Below are 12147 nucleotides of genomic sequence, written 5' to 3'. Positions count from 1 at the left end.
CTCAGCCACAGCTACCAAGTGAATCTGTGTGGTACAGACTGCTACCTTGTGGGTTTACTGCCAAACACCTCTAGTCTTAAATCTTTTGCAGTGGTCCCTAAGGGAACTGCACAGGTTTCTGCCTATCACACTATTTCTGGGAGCCAGGCTCGACACAGTGGCACGATTGGCCTCTCCGTAAGGTGCAACGACTGTTGGTCATGGACGTGGCCAGGGTGAGGTCCATCAAGTCCCTGCTCGACATGATGTCCTCGTACATCTACCTCCTGCGTCTGTGCAGGCTGCGGATGCGTCCACTGCAAGAGTTCCTCGACCAGGAGACGGTGACGACGGATGCCTCCCTGGAGGGATGGGGAGCGCACACCGAAGATCTCCACGCAAGAGACCTTTGGCTTCCAGAGGAGAAGTCGCTACAAATCAATGTCTTGGAGCTCCAAGCCGTGTTCTGGGCCCTCAGGTTGTTCCTTCTGCCCCTCTAGGGCAAGGTGGGGAGGATCTTCACCGATAACACCACCACGATGTTGTACATCCAGAAGCAGGGAGGCACCAGATCCCAGCCCTATCCAAGGAGGCCCAGGATCTGTGGCATTGGGCCGTCGCCCAAGGGATGTTTCTGGTACCCTTCCACCTGGCAGGAATAAAGAACAGCATCCCAGACCCACTAAGCAGGGAGCTATGCTCGTGCCACGAGTGGGAACTGCGACAGGATCAAATGGACCTGCTATTCCAGCGATGGGGCAATCCCCCGATCGACTTATTTGCGACAGCGACGAACGCCAAGTGCCGGAGGCACCGTTGAAGTTCCTGTCGTGGAGACAGCGTTTCTTATGGCCATCACCTCCGCACGATGAGTGGGAGAGATACAGGCCCTCTCTTGTAACCCCCCATACCTGACTTTCCACAAGACGAGGGTGGTGCTGAGGACGCACCCCTCCTTCATGCCCAAGGTGCCGTCGGACTTCCACCTCAACGAGCCCTTGGTATTACCCATTTTCTTCCCGTCGCTTTTGTCGCCGGCCGAGAGAACTTTGCACTCGCTGGATGTAGCTAGAGCGCTGAAGTTCTCCGTGGACTGAACAAAGAGTTTTCGGAAGACATCACAGCTGTTTGTGAACTTTGGACCTGTGAACCAAGGGAAGGCCCTGTCGAAGTCTTCCATTTCCAGATGGCTCTCCAGCTGCATCATGCACTGTCACTGGTTGGCAAACAGACCGTTGCAGCCGGCAGAGGGGGTTCTGGCTCAAGTCCTCACACGACGCCCCTCTGCCAAAACGCGGATTCCACTGCAAACCGATGTAGTCTTCCTGGCCAAGAAGGGTTGGCTGAAGCCCCACTCGGCCCAGCCTGTCATTCGACGCCTGGAAGCCAAGTACAGGCAGATGGAGGGGGATACACTCTTGCTCTGGGCCCATCCTCAACCACACTCCTCTGTGATCGCTGCAGCATCACTATATTCCAAGCCTGTCGTCCTCAGCCGCCTCCTCTGCGGCGCTGTTGGGCAAGGAGATGATCCTGGAGGCGTACGGGAAGAAGCACGATTCCAAGGCATCCTTGCATCTTCATCAGGCAAACGCTGATGCCATGCTGGCTGCCGCCAACCAAAGGTTGTGGTGGGAAATTGCAGACTTCCTCCAGGAACTCCGTACTCAGAGCTGGTGGTGCATGACCACATGGAATCCACCATGCCCCATATTGACACCTCTGTATCGCCACAGACATGAGAAGGACAGCCTGGCTCCGGGCAACAAAATTCAACCCGGCCGTCCAGGAACACATATTAGATCTACCGTTCGGAGGGTGTGGGGGGCGGGAGGGTGACCTCTTCCACTCCTCCACGGACGAAGAGCTGGCCAAAAAGAAAATCGGCACACAAACGATAGTCTTTATCCATCCTTACAAAGACCACGCCCAAATCATACACATTATCTCAGCAGCGCTCCAACGGGGTTCGGACGGATGGTTCCGCGGCTTCAGGAACGGAGAATCCAGGCAGCCGGAACGCTCGCCGTCTCAGAACCAGCGCAAGCAAATAAAAGGTGTCCGGGGGTGTAAGGGCTTTTCCCAGTCCCTCTCCTCTGTGACAGCCTTCGAGGGAAAGAAGGCATGACCTGCTCCTTCAGGTCCCCCAGTGAGGGGGAGGGGGGCAGGCTTGCTCTCCATGCACATTTCTGGCGCCAGAATTTTGCGAACCCCTGGATACTCTCCGTAGTATCCATATCCCAGTCTCTCCTCCCCTCCCACAGGTTGGGACAGCAACTCTTTTGGCGGAGATGCGGTCGCTCGTAGCGAGCTAGGTAGTGGAGGAAGTCCCAGCCTCCCAGCGAGGCTTTGGCTTTTACCCCCAGGATTTTTGACATTCAGAAGAACCAGGCGGGCCTGAGAGTGCTGGATCTTTCCACCCTCAACCTCTCCTTACCCCTGAAAAAATTCGAGATGGTAACTACAGCTTTTATAGTGGAAACCTTGTGCAAGGGAGACTGGATGTGCTCCATGGATCTGAAGGACGCGTACCTACACGTCCAGATTTGGCAGCCCCAACGTTCTTTCCTACGGTTCAGGATCATGGGCTACCATTTTCAACACAAGGTCCTTCCTTTCGGCCTCACCTCGGCCCCAGGATCTTTACCAGTTTCATGAATATGGTGGTGGCCCACCTCAGAGCGCAGGGCCTCCACATCTACCCATACCTCGATGACTGGCTCGTCAGGGCTACATCTCCGGAAGCGGTTCACCACTCTTCCCATTCCCTTATGAACACACTGCACGATCTGGGCTTCTCGCTCAATCTCAAGAAGTCACAGCTTCAGCCCATGCAGACTGACATTCTTGGGCCTCATCTGGGTCCCGTGCTCTGAAAGGGTATTTCCCTCGGAGGACAAGATCTCGGCCATCAAGAGGGCCACCACCCACTTCCTCAGCAGAGAGGTGACCTCTGCATGGTGGTATCGGCGGCGACCCTATTAGCCGTCTCCCACACGAGATTGAGGGTGAGGATTCAGCTGCACCTTGCGGCTTCATGGAACCAAGAGCGGGGGCTCTCAATCCGAAATGATCAGCGTTCCTCCATCCGGACCTTACATGGTGGTCCAGGGACTGCAAACTATGGATGGGCAAGCCCTTCCAGCCACACACCAGCCAGCCACCGTCACCACAGATTCTGATGTTTGTTAATCTGCTTAGAATCACATGCTGTGCATAGGTCCGACATCCAGTGGTCACTGCGGAGTATTGCATTTTGTTTTTCGTAGTCGAAAAGGGACGTCGACAAGGCGTGTCTGAAACACTATCCCTATAGTGACGTGCGTTGTACCCACAATCCCTCACGCGTCGAGGTCCCTCAGATTGTTTTTTTTCCGCCCAGCTACTGGTCGCCTTTACGCGGAGCTCCTCGAGAGACATTGCAGATTTCATCTCCTCGACCTTTGGTCGTTTTCCTATATTAATATAGAACATATCGATCCCTCCCTCGACGCTGTTGTGAAGCTGTCTCCGCCGAGCAAGATCTTCGACAGAGGGGACGAGCACGTGGCCTGGCCTCGCAGGCCATATACAGTAGGGAGAGTGGGGGTCGTGGGACATCTCTGGTTCTTTTCTGAGAATGCCTTTCCTTTTCCCCTTCCTTTACCTTGGGGTGGTTATCACGATTTATTGCCTCGGCTATGGAGAGGACACCCTTTAGGTTTTGCCCGCTTTGCAAGGGCAAGTTTACTTGGAAGGACAAGCATTCACGGTGTAACCGCTGCTTGCCCCTCGATCACAAAGAGGAAGGTTGCACGGCTTGTCGGCTTCTTAAGCCAAAGATTCTAAAAGACCGTAGGGTCAAGAGGTGGGCGGCCTACGCTATGTCGAAGGCCGACGCTTCACCCACCGTTGCTACCACCGACAGTGACGAGGAACGTGATAACACGACCTCCGCTACGGAAGTCGAAAACCCCCCTAAAGAGCGCACACGCGCTTCGTCGTCTGTCCCCGGCCCCGACGGGCTCGGCTCACGCCCTGCTTATGGGGATGAACACCCCGGCGACATTGACGCACACAAGACCACACATAAGCACACAACCCATGGCTGCTCTTAGTCGAAGGCGAAGAGAGCATCAGCGCCCAAGGAGACGCAGGTTCCACCGGCGGCCTCCTCGGACCGTTAGGGTTCGAAGCCCCTCTCGCAGCCGCGACCAGCGACTGGGCTTTCGGCAAATAAGGGCGCCGCCCCCAAATCATCGGCCGGCAGCATCAGCAGAAGGCGCATGCCGCCGTAGAGCGATCGACACCCATAACGTCGAAACGCAGCCCTCCGCTGACAAACGAGTCGCTGAGAGCTTGGCGAGGATCGTGGTAGCCGACGCCCACAAGCGTATGCCGAAAGACACGTCGAGCGCTACGCAGAGGTCGAAAGACACGCCGAAAAAGCCAGAAGAAAGGCAGGGACTACCCCCTTCAGTCGAGGGGACCCCCAACACACCTGAAGGCTTTTCGGAGGGTGACGGGACACTTTCCACGACGTTGTGGGAGAGGTCGAGCCGTTTTCAGCTACAAGACACTATTTTTCCCTCGCTAGACCGCTCAGGGGTACCCCATGAAACCATGGAAAGGCTCCATCTCTGCATGGAAAGAATGGAGAGGTTTATGAATACCCAGAACCCTCCCACTCCCAAGAGAATAAGAGAAGGGCCTCAGGAGGACCCCAGGGCCAAAATTCCGAGACTAGTCAATCCCCACCAGGACACAGCCTCAGACTTCCATAGTGTGTATGACCTCACTGGGGAAGAACATTACTTTGAGGAAGAGGAGGATTTTATGGACGATGAAGAGGGACGGAACCAGGAGGAAGGTCTTGAAGACAGCCCAGACTTGGTAGGAGAAGGCTTCGGAAAAAATCCAGAAGGACCTTCTCACCCCTGGCAATCCCCATCAATATATTCCGACACTGATGTCCTGAACCTAAATCCTCCTGACAATTCACCTATTAGAAACACGTCTCCCATTGACGATCAGCCCACATTCAATGCCCTGTTGCGCAGAGCAGCAGCACATTTCGAACTGGACACTGGGGAGCTCTCTCCTGAATTAGACTGTGTGGAAAGAGTAATTAAGGAGAAACCCCCGGTCAGTCAGACCATCCCCCTCCTCGCTTCGGTGAAGAGAAGAATCATCCCTTCGCTGTCCACACCCGCACTAATCAGAGGGGTCAATCCTAGAATTGAAAAACTTTTCACTCCTTCACCCTCAGACCCGCTGTACATCAGGGGACATTCCATTCCGGATTCCCTGGTAGTAACCAATACAAGAAAGAGGGCAGGGGTACCACTTTCCACCAGTGAGGCACCACCTGACAAGGAGGGCAAGAGGTTATATGCCCTTGCAAAAAGTTAAATCCTCGGCTGCCTTTTCGGCAAGAATTGCGAACAACAATTCTTTGCTCGCTAGCTATGCGGACGCGCAGTGGGCCAAACTGCGCAAAGACGCCGAAGAAGCGCCGGAACCACTACGTACACGCCTGCTTACAACTATTGGCGAAGGAACCCAGGTCAACCAGAGTATTGTAAAGAACTCTCTGGATGCTGCAGAAACAGCGGGACGTTCCCTGGTTCAGGGAATACTCCTAAAACGCCACGTATGGCTGCGCAACTCAGGTTTCAAACCGGAGACACAGGCGTCTTTAATAAATAAACCTGTTGAAGACTCAAACCTCTTCGGGAAAGCGGTGGATGAGGCTCTGGAGATGGCTAAAAGAGTTTGATACTATCAAAACTCTTGACCAAATCTCTAAGCCCTCTACCAGGCGCGGCTATGGCAAACGCTTTTTTCGTGGCCAACGCCAACAACAAAACCAGCAGCAACAGTACCCTGCCACCAATTTCCAGACCAATAGTGGGCAGTACAGCCAAAGAGGCCAGCGCCGGGGCAAAGGAAGAGGCCGGGGGTCCACCCCCAGAGGCTCCCAAGCCCCCAACAACACCAAGTGACGCGAAGATTCGCGTCCCCTCCCATGCAACACCGGTCGGGGGCCGGATAACATCCTTTCTTCCAGCATGGGAGGGTATAACGTCAGACCGCTGGGTACTTTCCACCGTAGCCCACGGATACTGCATCGAATTCAACAGTTCCCCAACATACAAACCCCCGAGGGGACGACGCATGACACCGGAACATCTTGCCCTCCTTCTCCAAGAAGTACAACAACTGCTGGAAAAAGGAGCCATAGAGGTCGTGCCTCTATCTCAGGTAACGGAAGGTATTTATTCAGTGTACTTCCTTGTACCCAAAAAGGATCTAACCATGCGCCCTGTATTAGATCTGCGCCCAGCGAACAAGTTTATCAAACCCCAAAAGTTTCGTATGGGGACCTTACAGGAAGTGATCCCAATGCTATCACAGGGAGATTACATCACAACATTAGACATGAAAGATGCATACTTTCATATTTTAATGTTGCCAGCGCACAGAAAATACCTCAGGTTCATGATAGAGGGCAAACACTACCAGTTCAGAGTGCTACCCTTCGGCATAGCATCAGCACCAAGGGTATTCACAAAGGTGCTGGCAGTGGCAGTGGCCCACCTGCGCAGGTTGTCCATCCCAGTTTACTCTTACCTCGACGACTGGCTCATAACAGGGGATTCTTACAAAACCTGCTTCTCCAATACCCAAAAGACTGTAGACCTTTTGTTCCAGTTGGGCTTCTCCATCAACGAAAAGAAGTCCAGCCTAGACCCCAGCCAAATCAAACAATTCCTAGGGGCTCTAATTCAAACAAAGGATGGCCTCGTCTTCCCCTCCAAAGAGAGGGTCCAAAACATGCTGTTTCAGATCCCTCAATATGTGACCGGTCGAGAGGTGACGGTACGCAAAGCAATGCGCTTGCTAGGCATGATGGCGTCGTGTATTTATTTGGTACCTCACGCGCGCCTGCGCCCAATGCAAGAGTGGCTCAACAGCCAGTGGTGTCAGGCCAGCGGACTATGGGACGATCTAGTGGTGGTCTCGCAGGCCTTAGTTCTCTCGCTACGGTGGTGGACAAAGGAAAACCTGGTAAAAGGGAAACCCTTTGCCACACCCGCGGCTGAAGCCACTCTAACCACAGACGCATCCCTCACAGGATGGGGGGCTCACCTATCCCATCAGACTGCTCACGGAGTGTGGACTCCGAACGTAGCATCCAAACACATCAATCTTCTGGAGCTACTAGCGGTGTTCAAGGCGCTAAAAGCCTTCCAGGAACACCTACAAGGCAGGACAGTGATGGTCCTTACAGACAGCACCACAGCCATGTATTACATCAACAAGCAGGGGGGAACCCACTCTCCAGGACTGTCCAAACTGGCCCAAAATATATGGAAGTGGGCTCTCAAACAAGACATGTTCCTACTGCCACAACATGTACCAGGGGAACTCAATCTGCTGGCAGACAAACTCAGCAGAGATTTCCCCCTGCCCGAAGAGTACGAATGGCGACTGCACGAAAACATCGTCTTCGATGTCTTCACACAATGGGGATTCCCAGAAATAGACCTGTTCACAACCCTGGAGAACTCACAATGCCTAAGTTACGCCTCCAGGTACCCCCAGAACCAATCCAAGGGGAACGGTCTGTCGATACAATGGTCAGGGAAATTTGTTTACGCCTTTCCCCCGACTCCCCTTCTCAACAAGGTGGTGCACAAGATGCACCAGGAACAAGTAACCATGATACTGGTGGCCCCAATGTGGGCCCGACGGCCATGGTTCGCTCACTTGATGGAGATGTCTCTATCTCCCCCAGTGAAACTCCCCTGCCCGTACAACATGCTGTCACAAGACAAGGGCAGGACCCTACATCCATGCCCCCAGAACATGAACTTAGCAGCTTGGCTCCTGAGATCATAGAATTCGGACATCTACAGCTCCCGCAGAGATGCATGGACATCCTCAGGGAAGCCAGAAAACCAAACACTCGCCACTGCTATTCTAGCAAATGGAAGAGGTTGTCATCTGGTGCAGGGGTAAGAGCATCAACCCGATTGACTGCTCTCCCACACATATTGTTCTATACCTGACCCACCTATTGGATTCAGGTCTAGTGTTCAATTCCATTAAAGTCCACCTAGCGGCACTTTCTGCATACACCACTTCCCAACTCAAGGTGTCGTGGTGGAAGATCCCTGTTATAAAGGCCTTCATGGAGGGAGTAAAGAGAATACACCCCCCGATAGCTGACCCAGCTCCCGGATGGGACCTTAATGTGGCACTTACCAGACTCATGGGCTCACCATTCGAACCCATGCACAAAGCATCACTTAAACACCTCACTATTAAGACTGCTTTTTTAATAGCTATCACCTCCATCAGGAGAGTAAGTGAACTTCAGGCTCATTCTGTTCTAGACCCCTTTGTTACAGTTCACAGAGATAAGGTGGTTCTACGCACTCACCCAAGGTTTGCTCCGAAATTCATCTCAAAATTCCACGTAAACCAGTCTATAGCACTACCAGCGTTCTTTCAAAATCCTTCCAACTTGGGAGAAAGGACTCTGCACACACTAGATGTGCGCAGAACGGTCATGTTCTACATGGAAAGAACCAGACCACTGAGGAAGACTAATCAGTTCTTCGTCTCGGTGGCAGCAGGAAGAGAAGGGGATGCAGTTTCAAAGTCCACTATTTCTAGATGGATTGTTCAATGCATCACTCTCTGCTATACTCTTGCTAAGAGAGAACTGCCCTTTAGGACAAGAGCACATTCGACTCGAGGCACGGGGGCGTCCATAGCATTCATTGCAAATGTTCCCCTTGAGTCCATCTGCAAAGCGGCTACCTGGAGTTCTGTGCACACCTTTACAAGACACTACTGTCTAGATGCACACTCTAGATCTGACTCCCAGGTGGGACAGGCAGTATTAAGACATCTTTTCTCTACTGTTCCTTCTCATAACCCACCGCCAACTCCGGGTACTGCTCGCTAGTCTATGCACAGCATGTGATTCTAATCAGATTAACAAACATCAGAAGACAATGCATTACTTACCGTAAAAGCATTTCTGATGGTTGTATCTGCTTAGATTCACATGCGCCCACCCTTCCTCCCCGCTCGGATGGAAGGAACAGAGACTTCCTTTTATATCTCTCTTTTCTGTACTCACTCACGTCTAGAAGGCTCCCTCAGGGCAGAAAAATACAGAGGGACCTCGACGCGTGAGGGATTGTGGGTACAACACACGTCACTATAGGGATAGTGTTTCAGACACGCCTTGTCGACGTCCCTTTTCGACTACGAAAAACAAAATGCAATACTCCGCAGTGACCACTGGATGTCGGACCTATGCACAGCATGTGAATCTAAGCAGATACAACCATCAGAAATGCTTTTACGGTAAGTAATGCATTGTCTTCCTCGCTCTAGGGCTGGGGAGCCACCCTGGACCATCTCTCGGTCCATGGCACCTGGACTCGACAGAAGCAGGAATACCACATCAATTGGCTAGATCTGAATGCCATCTGGCTAGCGCTCGGGGCATTCCTACCACTTCTCAGGGGCAAGGTTGTCCTCCAGACAGACAACTCGACCAGCATGTACTATGGCAACAAGCAAGGAGGCACCAGATCTGCCCCCCCTGCTCTGTGCAGACTGGCAATCAACATGTGGGCTCTGGGAAACATCTACCTCACGGCAGTCCACCTCCCGGCGGAATTCAACCTGGAGGCGGACAGGCTCAGCAAGCTGGGAGCTGACAATTGCGAGTGGCAGCTAAACAACCTCATTATTCAGGAGATCTTCTACAGGTGCGGTCATCCCCAGGTGGATCTGACACCTGGCACAACAAGTGCCCTCAGTTCTCCTCCTGGCAGCTCCCTGGGTGACGCATTTCGACGTCAGTGGAATGGCATGAATGCTACACCTTCCCGCCCATTCTGCTGATTCAGAGTAATTTGCAAAATCAAGGAGTCTCGCCAACTCATCTTTCTTATAGCTCCATGGTGGCTGGCCAGGCTATGGGTTTCAGAGCTGCTCATCCTCTCGGAGATGCCTCTGAATTCACCTCTTGATGGGGCCTGCACATCTGGCGCTGCAGGGGGGCAGGGTCATCCACCCTGCACCACAAACTAGCACGCACAGCGTGGTTCCTGAGCAGGTAACGGTGCGGCACCTTAGCCTCTCACAGGCTAATTTGGAAATCATACAGGGCGCAAGGAGTGAGGCTACCAGGGCCCAGTATAAAAGCAAATGGACCAGATTCTGCCACTGGGCAGACTCAAAAGAAATCAATCCCCTGGCATGTACTTTGGACGACGTGCTCTCCTTCTCGGCGCTCCTCGCCCACTCTGGCGTGCAGGCTGACACTTGCCGTACATACCTCGCAGACATCGGAGCTTACAGGAACTCTGAGGGGATGATCTTCTCCTCCAATCCTATTGTCAAACATTTGAAAGGGCTCGCGAGGTTCTACCCGCCCGTCACGGGGCCGCACCTGGTGTGGGTTCTCAACATAGTCTTGGGCGTCCTGGCGCACAAACCGCTCAAGCCAATGGCGTCCGCGGACATCAGGCTGGTCACCATCAAGACAGCCTTACTAGTCGGCCTCACTTTGCCTCGTAGAGTCAGCGAAATCAGGCGCTGGTCGCCTCAAACCATATACTACCTTTCACAAGGACAAAGTAGTCCTGTGGACACACCCGGCATTGAAATAGCCCTTCCTACGTTTTTTGCCTATTCCCAAGGACGAAGCACAGAGTGCTGCACTGCCTGGATGTCGGGCATGCCCTGAAATTTGACTTGACAGGGCCAAGGGCTTCTGCACATCGGACGCCCTGTTCGACACTTTCGGAGGCTCAAGACCAGGCGATCATGCCTCCAAGGCCTCCATATCCTGCTGGATGGTCTCTGCCATCAAGGAAGCTAGAAGGGCCTGCACAAGCCGCTCCCAGCCAACATGCATGCCCTTGCAGTCAGGGCCAAGGCAGCAGCCATTGCATTCCATTGCCATGTCCCTTGGCAAGTCATAAGCAGGGCGGCCACTTGAGCCACTCCCTCGGCTTTCTGCAAGCATTACGGTTTGGATGCCGGCTCCAGATCTGATGCAGCTTTCGGACAGGCGGTTCTCAGGAACCCATTTGCTTAAGGAGGGTCTCCTCTCCACCCTGGGGCTACATTTAGTTGTAATCGCCCATACAGTATGGAGGAAAGGGGACAGGGTGTAAGAGTAATTAAGTTACTCACCGTAGTGACTAACATACTCTTAGTCCTGTTAAATCTATTGTCGATGCATCATTGGGGACTGAGGTGTGACGCCGGAGGGCAGAGTCAAGGCAGCGCATGCACCCTGGGCCACAACCAACGCACGCCTCTAAATTTAAAGTGGTAGTTTTTTCTGGTGAAAGGTTCCGTCTCTTGTCCCTTGGAAGGGACGCCCGTACAGTATGGAGGAAAGGGGACTAGGACTAATTGTACGTTAGTCACTTCAGTGAGTAACTTATAATTTCCCAAGGACTGTGGACCCATGGTACCTATGTCGGATCCCCACATGTATTACCTTTGGTTCCTTGGGGCTGACCATAAGCCTATTGTGGTTCTTATAGGTCCGGTCAACACCACTTGAAAGCTACACAAGCAAAGAGAAAGCAGCTTGCGAGCACTAGAAAAGTGCCCAAATATAGCAATTAGCAGGACACTGTAAAACAGAGGACATTGCTCAAGCTGCATCTATACTTATGACCCACTGGTGCACTCTGCAGCCAGCAACAGCAAATCCCCAAGATAACAGGGCACCAAATCTGCAGAAGATTCCAGCTTGAGACAGTTGCACAAGTCACCTATGGGCCTGCTAAGCTAGTGTACCGACCTTACCAGTATAAGTCAACCCCGCCCCCTCCCTCTCCACTCTGCATCAGGGGATACAAAGTGAGGAAAGCACACAGGTCTTCAGGAGCTTGCACAATTGCACCTTTAGATGGCCCCTGCGAAGCGGGACGCTGGAGGTGTGGTGGAGGCACTGGCTTTTGTCTGGCAGTGTGCACTGCCCAAGAGCAAAGCTGGAATGGCACACAATAGGTAAAGTGTGCACACGGTTGCAGTTACATTAAGAATTAAGGATGTCTCAACACATCTGCCCGTCGAGGCATGAGAGATCAAACTGAGCACCCTATGGGTCACTCAGATTAGATCGCAGTAGTAATA

At 52.9% G+C, this 12147-nt stretch overlaps 1 protein-coding gene across 5 annotated transcripts in view; it reads left to right on the top strand.

The window, feature by feature from the left end:
• The window catches only part of SLC4A7 (solute carrier family 4 member 7), a 1353206-nt gene that overhangs the window by 780084 nt on the left and 560975 nt on the right, over positions 1-12147 (top strand). The window lies entirely within an intron of this gene.

This window comes from Ambystoma mexicanum, chromosome 2q (assembly GCF_040938575.1).
Source record: "Ambystoma mexicanum isolate Mex_15411 chromosome 2q, UKY_AmexF1_1, whole genome shotgun sequence".
Classification (NCBI taxonomy): Eukaryota; Metazoa; Chordata; class Amphibia; order Caudata; family Ambystomatidae; genus Ambystoma; species Ambystoma mexicanum.
The sequence above is the reverse complement of the archived record's forward strand: the minus strand, read 5'-3'. Positions and strand labels throughout refer to the sequence as shown.